Source organism: Primulina tabacum, chromosome 10 (assembly GCF_025594145.1).
Source record: "Primulina tabacum isolate GXHZ01 chromosome 10, ASM2559414v2, whole genome shotgun sequence".
NCBI lineage: Eukaryota > Viridiplantae > Streptophyta > Magnoliopsida > Lamiales > Gesneriaceae > Primulina > Primulina tabacum.
This window is the reverse complement of record NC_134559.1, coordinates 23,063,898-23,076,114: the sequence shown is the minus strand read 5'-3', so window position 1 is coordinate 23,076,114 and position 12,217 is coordinate 23,063,898. Positions and strand designations below refer to the sequence as shown.

Genomic DNA, 12,217 nt, shown 5'->3' with positions numbered 1-12,217 from the left:
ACCCATCCTACCTCTGCCATCGCACTAGAACGCTTAACGTCGTGGTTATGATTGGGCGAGAGCAGTGCCGCGTGTTGTCCATCGCCGCCCGCTCCACACGTACTCGAGGGATATAAGAATAAACATCCCACTCAATGTTGGGTGTGATCATACCAGCACTAATGCACCGGATCCCATCAGAACTCCGAAGTTAAGCGTGCTTGGGCGAAAGCGCAGTACTAGGATGGGTGACCCCCTGGGAAGTCCTCGTGTTGCACCCCTTTTCGTGTTTTTCTATTTTTGATTACTTGTTGACAGACGATTTTCGGCTCAAATCATCTGAATCTCGATCGGGACCAGATAAAACATGTGAAATGAAAGTAGCTCGGGCACTGCCGGATTTGGACAAAATTGTAGGCTAATTTGATTGTAAACGGGCAAGCGGACGAGACTCATTACTACGCAATGAGCTGACGAGATTTTAGCCGAATTTCTTCTCTAAGACCCTCTAATTTGCGATTTACCGCTTCTGTTAAGCTTTCGTTTCCTCGAGAAATCCGCTTAGGAAGTTCGAAATTCGATTTCGGTTCCATTTTATCGTATCCCAGGCATAATAACAACTTTACATTCGTTATTTCCTTCTTCTTATTTTTTTTTCTATTTTCTGGGAACATTTATCGATTTTTGTTGTCGTGAGCCAGTTCTGTGCGGAAGGGTATGACGCAGAATACTCCGGAGACGGTTAACTCATTAAAAACAATAATTTCGACTGTTTTATCCATAATTTACGTAAACGGTCGCGGCACGAGGTCTTCCCGGGGAGGTCACCCATCCTACCTCTGCCATCGCGCTAGAACGCTTAACTTCGTGGTTATGATTGGGCGAGAGCAGTGCCGCGTGTTGTCCATCGCCGCCCGCTCCACACGTACTCGAGGGATATAAGAATAAACATCCCACTCAATGTCGGATGCGATCATACCAGCACTAATGCACCGGATCCCATCAGAACTCCGAAGTTAAGCGTGCTTGGGCGAGAGCAGTACTAGGATGGGTGACACCCTGGAAAGTCCTCGTGTTGCACCCTTTTCGTGTTTTTATATTTTTGATTACTTGTTGACAGATGATTTTCGGCTCAAATCATCTGAATCTCGATCGGGACCAGATAAGACATGTGAAATGAAAGTAGCTCGGGCACTGCCGGATTTGGACAAAATTGTAGGCTAATTTGATTGTAAACGGGCAAACGGACGACACTCATTACTCCGCAAAGTGCTCGCGAGATTTTTGCTAAATTTCTTCTCTAAGACCCTCTAATTTGCGATTTACCGCTTCTGTTAATGTTCCGTTTCCTCGAGAAATTAGTTCAGGAAGTTCGAAATTCGATTCCGGATCCATTTTATCGTATCCCAGGAATAATAATAGCTTTACATTCTTGGAAGTCCTCGTGTTGCACCCCTTTTCGTGTTTTTCTATTTTTGATTACTTGTTGACTGACGATTTTCTGCTCAAATCATCTGAATCTCGATCGGGACTAGATAAGACATGTGAAATCAACGTGGCTCGGGCACTGCCGGATTTGGACAAAATTGTAGGCTAATTTGATTGTAAACGGGCAAACGGACGAGACTCATTACTACGCAATGAGCTGACGAGATTTTAGCCGAATTCCTTCTCTAAGACCCTCTAATTTGCGATTTACCGCTTCTGTTCAGCCTTCGTTTCCTCGAGAAATCCGCCTAGGAAGTTCAAAATTCGATTCCGGTTCTATTTTATCGTAGCCCATGCATAATAATAGCTTTACATTCGTTATTTCCTTCTTCTTATTTTTTTTTCTATTTTCTGGGAACATTTATCGATTTTTGTTGTCGTGAGCTGGTTCTGTGCGGAAGGGTATGACGCAGATTACTCCGGAGACAGTTAACTCATTAAAAACAATTATTTCGACTGTTTTATCCATAATTTACGTAAACGGTCGCGACACGAGGTCTTCCCAAGGTGGTCACCCATCCTTGCTCTGCCATCGCGCCAGAACACTTAACTTCATGGTTATGATTGGGCGAGAGCAGTGCCGCGTGTTGTCCATCGCTGCCCGCTCCACACGTACTCGAGGGATATAAGAATAAACATCCCACTAGAGCTGACGAGATTTTAGCCGAATTTCTTCTCTAACACCCTCTAATTTGCGATTTACCGCTTCTGTTAAGCTTTCGTTTCCTCGAGAAATCCGCTTAGGAAGTTCGAAATTCGATTCCGGTTCCATTTTATAGTATCCCAGGCATAATAACAGCTTTACATTCGTTATTTCCTTCTTCTTATTTTTTTTTCTATTTTCTGGGAACATTTATTCATTTTTGTTGTCATGAGCCGGTTCTGTGTGGAAGGGTATGACGCAGATTACTCCGGAGAAGGTCAACTCATTAAAAACAATATTTCGACTGTTTTATCCATAATTTACGTAAACGGTCGCGACACGAGGTCTTCACAGGGAGGTCACCCATCCTAGCTCTGCCATCGCGCCAGAACGCTTAACTTCATGGTTATGATTGGGCGAGAGCAGTGCCGCGTGTTGTCCATCGCCGCCCGCTCCACACGTACTCGAGGGATATAAGAATAAACATCCCACTCAATGTCGGGTGCGATCATACCAGCACTAATGCACCGGATCCCATCAGAACTCCGAAGTTAAGCGTGCTTGGGCGAAAGCGCAGTACTAGGATGGGTGACCCCCTGGGAAGTCCTCGTGTTGCACCCCTTTTCGTGTTTTTCTATTTTTGATTACTTGTTGACAGACGATTTTCGGCTCAAATCATCTGAATCTCGATCGGGACCAGATAAGACATGTGAAATGAAAGTAGCTCAGGCACTGCCGGATTTGGACAAAATTGTAGGCTAATTTGATTGTAAACGGGCAAACGGACGAGATTCATTACTACGCAATGAGCTGACGAGATTTTAGCCGAATTCCTTCTCTAAGACCCTCGAATTTGCGATTTACCGCTTCTGTTAAGCTTTCGTTTCCTCGAGAAATCCGCTTAGGAAGCTCGAAATTCGATTCCGGTTCCATTTTATCGTATCCCAGGCATAATAATAGCTTTACATTCGTTATTTCCTTCTTCTTATTATTTTTTCTATTTTCTGGGAACATTTATCGATTTTTGTTGTCGTGAGCCGGTTCTGTGCGGAAGGGTATGACGCAGATTACTCCGGAGACGATTAACTCATTAAAAACAATAATTTCGACTGTTTTATCCATAATTTACGTAAACGGTCGCGGCACGAGGTCTTCCCGGGGAGGTCACCCATCCTACCTCTGCCATCGCGCTAGAACGCTTAACTTCGTGGTTATGATTGGGCGAGAGCAGTGCCGCGTGTTGTCCATCGCCGCCCGCTCCACACGTACTCGAGGGATATAAGAATAAACATCCCACTCAATGTCGGGTGCGATCATACCAGCAATAATGCACCGGATCCCATCAGAACTCCGAAGTTAAGCGTGCTTGGGCGAAAGCGCAGTACTAGGATGGGTGACCCCCTGGGAAGTCCTCGTGTTGCACCCCTTTTCGTGTTTTTCTATTTTTGATTACTTGTTGACAGACGATTTTCGGCTCAAATCATCTGAATCTCGATCGGGACCAGATAAGACATGTGAAATGAAAGTAGCTCGGGCACTGCCGGATTTGGACAAAATTGTAGGCTAATTTGATTGTAAACGGGCAAACGGACGAGATTCATTACTACGCAATGAGCTGACGAGATTTTAGCCGAATTCCTTCTCTAAGACCCTCGAATTTGCGATTTACCGCTTCTGTTAAGCTTTCGTTTCCTCGAGAAATCCGCTTAGGAAGCTCGAAATTCGATTCCGGTTCCATTTTATCGTATCCCAGGCATAATAACAGCTTTACATTCGTTATTTCCTTCTTCTTATTTTTTTTTCTATTTTCTGGGAACATTTATCGATTTTTGTTGTCGTGAGCCGGTTCTGTGCGGAAGGGTATGACGCAGATTACTTCGGAGACGGTTAACTCATTAAAAACAATTATTTCGACTGTTTTATCCATAATTTACGTAAACGGTCGCGACACGAGGTCTTCCCGGGGAGGTCACCCATCCTAGCTCTGCCATCGCGCCAGAACGCTTAACTTCGTGGTTATGATTGGGCGAGAGCAGTGCCGCGTGTTGTCCATTGCCGCCCGCTCCACACGTACTCGAGGGATATAAGAATAAACATCCCACTCAATGTCGGGTGCGATCATACCAGCACTAATGCACAGGATCCCATCAGAACTCCGAAGTTAAGCGTGCTTGGGCGAAAGCGCAGTACTAGGATCGGTGACCACCTGGGAAGTCCTCGTGTTGCACCCCTTTTCATGTTTTTCTATTTTTGATTACTTGTTGACGGACGATTTTCTGCTCAAATCATCTGAATCTCGATCGGGACCAAATAAGACATGTGAAATCACTGTAGCTCGGGTACTACCTGATTTGGACAAAATTGTAGGCTAATTTTATTGTAAACGGGCAAACGGACGAGACTCATTACTCCGCAAAGTGCTCGCGAGATTTTAGCTAAATTTCTTCTCTAAGACCCTCTAATTTGCGATTTACCGCTTCTGTTAATGTTCCGTTTCCTCGAGAAATCAGTTCAGGAAGTTCGAAATTCGATTCCGGATCCATTTTATCGTATCTCAGGAATAATAATAGCTTTACATTCTTGGAAGTCCTCGTGTTGCACCCCTTTTCGTGTTTTTCTATTTTTGATTACTTGTTGACAGACGACTTTCGGCTCAAATCATCTGAATCTCGATCGGGACCAGATAAAACATGTGAAATGAAAGTAGCTCGGGCACTGCCGGATTTGGACAAAATTGTAGGCTAATTTGATTGTAAACGGGCAAGCGGACGAGACTCATTACTACGCAATGAGCTGACGAGATTTTAGCCGAATTTCTTCTCTAAGACCCTCTAATTTGCGATTTACCGCTTCTGTTAAGCTTTCGTTTCCTCGAGAAATCCGCTTAGGAAGTTCGAAATTCGATTTCGGTTCCATTTTATCGTATCCCAGGCATAATAACAGCTTTACATTCGTTATTTCCTTCTTCTTATTTTTTTTTCTATTTTCTGGGAACATTTATCGATTTTTGTTGTCGTGAGCCGGTTCTGTGCGGAAGGGTATGACGCAGATTACTCCGGAGACGGTTAACTCATTAAAAACAATAATTTCGACTGTTTTATCCATAATTTACGTAAACGATCGCGACACGAGGTCTTCCCAGGGTGGTCACCCATCCTAGCTCTGCCAGCGCGCCAGAACGCTTAACTTCATGGTTATGATTGGGCGAGAGTAGTGCCGCGTGTTGTCCTTCGCCGCCCGCTCCACACGTACTCGAGGGATATAAGAATAAACATCCCACTCAATGTCGGGTGCAATCATACCAGCACTAATGCACCGGATCCCATCAGAACTCCGAAGTTAAGGTGCTTGGGCGAGAGCAGTACTAGGATGGGTGACTCCCTGGGAAGTCCTCGTGTTGCACCCCTTTTCGTGTTTTTCTATTTTTGATTACTTGTTGACTGACGATTTTCGGCTCAAATCATCTGAATCTCGATCGGGACTAGATAAGACATGTGAAATCAACGTGGCTCGGGCACTGCCGGATTTGGACAAAATTGTAGGCTAATTTGATTGTAAACGGGCATACGGACGAGACTCATTACTACGCAATGAGCTGACGAGATTTTAGCCGAATTCCTTCTCTAAGACCCTCTAATTTGCGATTTACCGCTTCTGTTCAGCTTTCGTTTCCTCGAGAAATCCGCCTAGGAAGTTCAAAATTCGATTCCGGTTCTATTTTATCGTAGCCCAGGCATAATAATAGCTTTACATTCGTTATTTCCTTCTTCTTATTTTTTTTTCTATTTTCTGGGAACATTTATCGATTTTTGTTGTCGTGAGCCGGTTCTGTGCGGAAGGGTATGACGCAGATTACTCCGGAGACGGTTAACTCATTAAAAACAATAATTTCGACTGTTTTATCCATAATTTACGTAAACGATCGCGACACGAGGTCTTCCCAGGGTGGTCACCCATCCTAGCTCTGCCATCGCGCCAGAACGCTTAACTTCATGGTTATGATTGGGCGAGAGTAGTGCCGCGTGTTGTCCTTCGCCGCCCGCTCCACACGTACTCGAGGGATATAAGAATAAACATCCCACTCAATGTCGGGTGCAATCATACCAGCACTAATGCACCGGATCCCATCAGAACTCCGAAGTTAAGGTGCTTGGGCGAGAGTAGTACTAGGATGGGTGACCCCCTGGGAAGTCCTCGTGTTGCACCCTTTTCGTGTTTTTCTATTTTTGATTACTTGTTGACTGAAGATTTTCGGCTCAAATCATCTGAATCTCGATCGGGACTAGATAAGACATGTGAAATCAACGTGGCTCGGGCACTGCCGGATTTGGACAAAATTGTAGGCTAATTTGATTGTAAACGGGCAAACGGACGAGACTCATGACTACGCAATGAGCTGACGAGATTTTAGCCGAATTCCTTCTCTAAGACCCTCTAATTTGCGATTTACCGCTTCTGTTCAGCTTTCGTTTCCTCGAGAAATCCGCCTTGGAAGTTCAAAATTCGATTCCGGTTCTATTTTATCGTAGCCCAGGCATAATAATAGCTTTACATTCGTTATTTCCTTCTTCTTATTTTTTTTTTCTATTTTCTGGGAACATTTATCGATTTTTGTTGTCGTGAGCCGGTTCTGTGCGAAAGGGTATGACGCAGATTACTCCGGAGACGGTTAACTCATTAAAAACAATTATTTCGACTGTTTTATCCATAATTTACGTAAACGGTCGCGACACAAGGTCTTCCCAGGGAGGTCACCCATCCTAACTCTGCCATCGCGCCAGAGCGCTTAACTTCATGGTTATGATTGGGCGAGAGCAGTGCCGCGTGTTGTCCATCGCCGCCCGCTCCACACGTCTTCGAGTGATATAAGAATAAGGATGGGTGACCCCCTGGGAGTCCTCGTGTTGCACCCTTTTTCGGGTTTTTCTATTTTTGATTACTTGTTGACAGACGATTTTCGGCTCAAATCATCTGAATCTCGATCGTGACCAGATAAGACATGTGAAATCAACGTCGCTCGGGCACTGCCGGATTTGGACAAAATTGTAGCCTAATTTGATTGTAAACGGGCAAACGGATGAGGCTCATTACTACGCAATAAGCTGACGAGATTTTAGCCGAATTCCTTCTCTAAGACCCTCTAATTTGCGATTTACCGCTTCTGTTTAGCTTTCGTTTCCTCGAGAAATCCGCTTAGGAAGTTCGAAATTCGATTCTGTTCCATTTTATCGTATCCCAAGCATAATAATAGCTTTACATTCGTTATTTCCTTCTTCTTATTTTTTTTTCTATTTTCTGGGAACATTTATCGATTTTTGTTGTCGTGAGCCGGTTCTGTGCGGAAGGGTGTGACGCAGATTACTCCGGAGACAGTTAACTCATTAAAAACAATAATTTCGACTGTTTTATCCATAATTTACGTAAACGGTCGCGGCACGAGGTCTTCCCGGGGAGGTCACCCATCCTACCTCTGCCATCGCGCTAGAACGCTTAACTTCGTGGTTATGATTGGGCGAGAGCAGTGCCGCGTGTTGTCCATCGCCGCCCGCTCCACACGTACTCGAGGGATATAAGAATAAACATCCCACTCAATGTCGGGTGCGATCATACCAGCAATAATGCACCGGATCCCATCAGAACTCCGAAGTTAAGCGTGCTTGGGCGAAAGCGCAGTACTAGGATGGGTGACCCCCTGGGAAGTCCTCGTGTTGCACCCCTTTTCGTGTTTTTCTATTTTTGATTACTTGTTGACAGACGATTTTCGGCTCAAATCATCTGAATCTCGATCGGGACCAGATAAGACATGTGAAATGAAAGTAGCTCGGGCACTGCCGGATTTGGACAAAATTGTAGGCTAATTTGATTGTAAACGGGCAAACGGACGAGATTCATTACTACGCAATGAGCTGACGAGATTTTAGCCGAATTCCTTCTCTAAGACCCTCGAATTTGCGATTTACCGCTTCTGTTAAGCTTTCGTTTCCTCGAGAAATCCGCTTAGGAAGCTCGAAATTCGATTCCGGTTCCATTTTATCGTATCCCAGGCATAATAACAGCTTTACATTCGTTATTTCCTTCTTCTTATTTTTTTTTCTATTTTCTGGGAACATTTATCGATTTTTGTTGTCGTGAGCCGGTTCTGTGCGGAAGGGTATGACGCAGATTACTTCGGAGACGGTTAACTCATTAAAAACAATTATTTCGACTGTTTTATCCATAATTTACGTAAACGGTCGCGACACGAGGTCTTCCCGGGGAGGTCACCCATCCTAGCTCTGCCATCGCGCCAGAACGCTTAACTTCATGGTTATGATTGGGCGAGAGCAGTGCCGCGTGTTGTCCATTGCTGCCCGCTCCACACGTACTCGAGGGATAAAAGAATAAACATCCCACTCAATGTCGGGTGCGATCATACCAGCACTAATGCACCGGATCCCATCAGAACTCCAAAGTTAAGCGTGCTTGGGCGAAAGCGCAGTACTAGGATCGGTGACCACCTGGGAAGTCCTCGTGTTGCACCCCTTTTCATGTTTTTCTATTTTTGATTACTTGTTGACGGACGATTTTCTGCTCAAATCATCTGAATCTCGATCGGGACCAAATAAGACATGTGAAATCATTGTAGCTCGGGTACTACCTGATTTGGACAAAATTGTAGGCTAATTTTATTGTAAACGGGCAAACGGACGAGACTCATTACTCCGCAAAGTGCTCGCGAGATTTTAGCTAAATTTCTTCTCTAAGACCCTCTAATTTGCGATTTACCGCTTCTGTTAATGTTCCGTTTCCTCGAGAAATCAGTTCAGGAAGTTCGAAATTCAATTCCGGATCCATTTTATCGTATCTCAGGAATAATAATAGCTTTACATTCTTGGAAGTCCTCGTGTTGCACCCCTTTTCGTGTTTTTCTATTTTTGATTACTTGTTGACAGACGACTTTCGGCTCAAATCATCTGAATCTCGATCGGGACCAGATAAAACATGTGAAATGAAAGTAGCTCGGGCACTGCCGGATTTGGACAAAATTGTAGGCTAATTTGATTGTAAACGGGCAAGCGGACGAGACTCATTACTACGCAATGAGCTGACGAGATTTTAGCCGAATTTCTTCTCTAAGACCCTCTAATTTGCGATTTACCGCTTCTGTTAAGCTTTCGTTTCCTCGAGAAATCCGCTTAGGAAGTTCGAAATTCGATTTCGGTTCCATTTTATCGTATCCCAGGCATAATAACAGTTTTACATTCGTTATTTCCTTCTTCTTATTTTTTTTTCTATTTTCTGGGAACATTTATCGATTTTTGTTGTCGTGAGCCGGTTCTGTGCGGAAGGTTATGACGCAGATTACTCCGGAGACGGTTAACTCATTAAAAACAATAATTTCGACTGTTTTATCCATAATTTACGTAAACGATCGCGACACGAAGTCTTCCCAGGGTGGTCACCCATCCTAGCTCTGCCAGCGCGCCAGAACGCTTAACTTCATGGTTATGATTGGGCGAGAGTAGTGCCGCGTGTTGTCCTTCGCCGCCCGCTCCACACGTACTCGAGGGATATAAGAATAAACATCCCACTCAATGTCGGGTGCAATCATACCAGCACTAATGCACCGGATCCCATCAGAACTCCGAAGTTAAGGTGCTTGGGCGAGAGCAGTACTAGGATGGGTGACTCATTGGGAAGTCCTCGTGTTGCACCCCTTTTCGTGTTTTTCTATTTTTGATTACTTGTTGACTGAAGATTTTCGGCTCAAATCATCTGAATCTCGATCGGGACTAGATAAGACATGTGAAATCAACGTGGCTCGGGCACTGCCGGATTTGGACAAAATTGTAGGCTAATTTGATTGTAAACGGGCATACGGACGAGACTCATTACTACGCAATGAGCTGACGAGATTTTAGCCGAATTCCTTCTCTAAGACCCTCTAATTTGCGATTTACCGCTTATGTTCAGCTTTCGTTTCCTCGAGAAATCCGCCTAGAAAGTTCAAAATTCGATTCCGGTTCTATTTTATCGTAGCCCAGGCATAATAATAGCTTTACATTCGTTATTTCCTTCTTCTTATTTTTTTTTCTATTTTCTGGGAACATTTATCGATTTTTGTTGTCGTGAGCCGGTTCTGTGCGGAAGGGTATGACGCAGATTACTCCGGAGACGGTTAACTCATTAAAAACAATAATTTCGACTGTTTTATCCATAATTTACGTAAACGATCGCGACACGAGGTCTTCCCAGGGTGGTCACCCATCCTAGCTCTGCCATCGCGCCAGAACGCTTAACTTCATGGTTATGATTGGGCGAGAGTAGTGCCGCGTGTTGTCCTTCGCCGCCCGCTCCACACGTACTCGAGGGATATAAGAATAAACATCCCACTCAATGTCGGGTGCAATCATACCAGCACTAATGCACCGGATCCCATCAGAACTCCGAAGTTAAGGTGCTTGGGCGAGAGTAGTACTAGGATGGGTGACCCCCTGGGAAGTCCTCGTGTTGCACCCTTTTCGTGTTTTTCTATTTTTGATTACTTGTTGACTGAAGATTTTCGGCTCAAATCATCTGAATCTCGATCGGGACTAGATAAGACATGTGAAATCAACGTGGCTCGGGCACTGCCGGATTTGGACAAAATTGTAGGCTAATTTGATTGTAAACGGGCAAACGGACGAGACTCATGACTACGCAATGAGCTGACGAGATTTTAGCCGAATTCCTTCTCTAAGACCCTCTAATTTGCGATTTACCGCTTCTGTTCAGCTTTCGTTTCCTCGAGAAATCCGCCTTGGAAGTTCAAAATTCGATTCCGGTTCTATTTTATCGTAGCCCAGGCATAATAATAGCTTTACATTCGTTATTTCCTTCTTCTTATTTTTTTTTTCTATTTTCTGGGAACATTTATCGATTTTTGTTGTCGTGAGCCGGTTCTGTGCGAAAGGGTATGACGCAGATTACTCCGGAGACGGTTAACTCATTAAAAACAATTATTTCGACTGTTTTATCCATAATTTACGTAAACGGTCGCGACACAAGGTCTTCCCAGGGAGGTCACCCATCCTAACTCTGCCATCGCGCCAGAGCGCTTAACTTCATGGTTATGATTGGGCGAGAGCAGTGCCGCGTGTTGTCCATCGCCGCCCGCTCCACACGTCTTCGAGTGATATAAGAATAAGGATGGGTGACCCCCTGGGAGTCCTCGTGTTGCACCCTTTTTCGTGTTTTTCTATTTTTGATTACTTGTTGACAGACGATTTTCGGCTCAAATCATCTGAATCTCGATCGTGACCAGATAAGACATGTGAAATCAACGTCGCTCGGGCACTGCCGGATTTGGACAAAATTGTAGCCTAATTTGATTGTAAACGGGCAAACGGATGAGGCTCATTACTACGCAATAAGCTGACGAGATTTTAGCCGAATTCCTTCTCTAAGACCCTCTAATTTGCGATTTACCGCTTCTGTTTAGCTTTCGTTTCCTCGAGAAATCCGCTTAGGAAGTTCGAAATTCGATTCTGTTCCATTTTATCGTATCCCAAGCATAATAATAGCTTTACATTCGTTATTTCCTTCTTCTTATTTTTTTTTCTATTTTCTGGGAACATTTATCGATTTTTGTTGTCGTGAGCCGGTTCTGTGCGGAAGGGTGTGACGCAGATTACTCCGGAGACGGTTAACTCATTATAAACAATTATTTCGACTGTTTTATCCATAATTTACGTAAACGGTTGCGACACGAGGTCTTCCCAGGGAGGTCACCCATCCTACCTCTGCCATCGAGCCAGAACGCTTAACTTCATGGTTATGATTGGGCGAGAGCAATGCCGCGTGTTGTCCATCGCCGCCCGCTCCACACGTCTTCGAGGGATATAAGAATAAACATCCCACTCAATGTCGGGTGCGATCATACCAGCACTAATGCACAGGATCCCATCAGAACTCCGAAGTTAAGCGTGCTTGGGCGAAAGCGCAGTACTAGGATGGGTGACCCCCTGGGAAGTCCTCGTGTTGCACCCCTTTTCGTGTTTTTCTATTTTTGATTACTTGTTGACAGACAATTTTCGGCTCAAATCATCTGAATCTCGATCGAGACCAGATAAGACATGTGAAATGAAA

General features: G+C 44.5%; 12 non-coding genes across 12 annotated transcripts; all 12 read left to right on the top strand.

Annotated features, from left to right (window-relative positions):
- The first annotated feature begins 139 nt into the window (after positions 1 to 139).
- Positions 140 to 260, top strand: LOC142515045 (5S ribosomal RNA). The gene has a single exon (XR_012810910.1). It is a non-coding gene; the product is annotated as a 5S ribosomal RNA (ribosomal RNA).
- A 684-nt stretch (positions 261 to 944) lies between these two features.
- Positions 945 to 1,063, top strand: LOC142515839 (5S ribosomal RNA). The gene has a single exon (XR_012811662.1). It is a non-coding gene; the product is annotated as a 5S ribosomal RNA (ribosomal RNA).
- Positions 1,064 to 2,610: 1,547 nt separating this feature from the next.
- On the top strand, positions 2,611 to 2,731 carry LOC142514348 (5S ribosomal RNA). The gene has a single exon (XR_012810245.1). It is a non-coding gene; the product is annotated as a 5S ribosomal RNA (ribosomal RNA).
- A 684-nt stretch (positions 2,732 to 3,415) lies between these two features.
- On the top strand, positions 3,416 to 3,536 carry LOC142516237 (5S ribosomal RNA). The gene has a single exon (XR_012812041.1). It is a non-coding gene; the product is annotated as a 5S ribosomal RNA (ribosomal RNA).
- Positions 3,537 to 4,220: 684 nt separating this feature from the next.
- On the top strand, positions 4,221 to 4,341 carry LOC142508166 (5S ribosomal RNA). The gene has a single exon (XR_012806394.1). It is a non-coding gene; the product is annotated as a 5S ribosomal RNA (ribosomal RNA).
- A 1,057-nt stretch (positions 4,342 to 5,398) lies between these two features.
- LOC142514589 (5S ribosomal RNA) lies at positions 5,399 to 5,516 on the top strand. Its single transcript, XR_012810477.1, has one exon. It is a non-coding gene; the product is annotated as a 5S ribosomal RNA (ribosomal RNA).
- A 684-nt stretch (positions 5,517 to 6,200) lies between these two features.
- Positions 6,201 to 6,318, top strand: LOC142513091 (5S ribosomal RNA). Its single transcript, XR_012809056.1, has one exon. It is a non-coding gene; the product is annotated as a 5S ribosomal RNA (ribosomal RNA).
- Positions 6,319 to 7,706: 1,388 nt separating this feature from the next.
- On the top strand, positions 7,707 to 7,827 carry LOC142516236 (5S ribosomal RNA). The gene has a single exon (XR_012812040.1). It is a non-coding gene; the product is annotated as a 5S ribosomal RNA (ribosomal RNA).
- A 684-nt stretch (positions 7,828 to 8,511) lies between these two features.
- LOC142507560 (5S ribosomal RNA) lies at positions 8,512 to 8,632 on the top strand. Its single transcript, XR_012805815.1, has one exon. It is a non-coding gene; the product is annotated as a 5S ribosomal RNA (ribosomal RNA).
- A 1,057-nt stretch (positions 8,633 to 9,689) lies between these two features.
- LOC142515938 (5S ribosomal RNA) lies at positions 9,690 to 9,807 on the top strand. The gene has a single exon (XR_012811758.1). It is a non-coding gene; the product is annotated as a 5S ribosomal RNA (ribosomal RNA).
- Positions 9,808 to 10,491: 684 nt separating this feature from the next.
- Positions 10,492 to 10,609, top strand: LOC142513090 (5S ribosomal RNA). Its single transcript, XR_012809055.1, has one exon. It is a non-coding gene; the product is annotated as a 5S ribosomal RNA (ribosomal RNA).
- A 1,388-nt stretch (positions 10,610 to 11,997) lies between these two features.
- LOC142516294 (5S ribosomal RNA) lies at positions 11,998 to 12,118 on the top strand. Its single transcript, XR_012812096.1, has one exon. It is a non-coding gene; the product is annotated as a 5S ribosomal RNA (ribosomal RNA).
- The last annotated feature ends 99 nt before the right edge of the window (positions 12,119 to 12,217 follow it).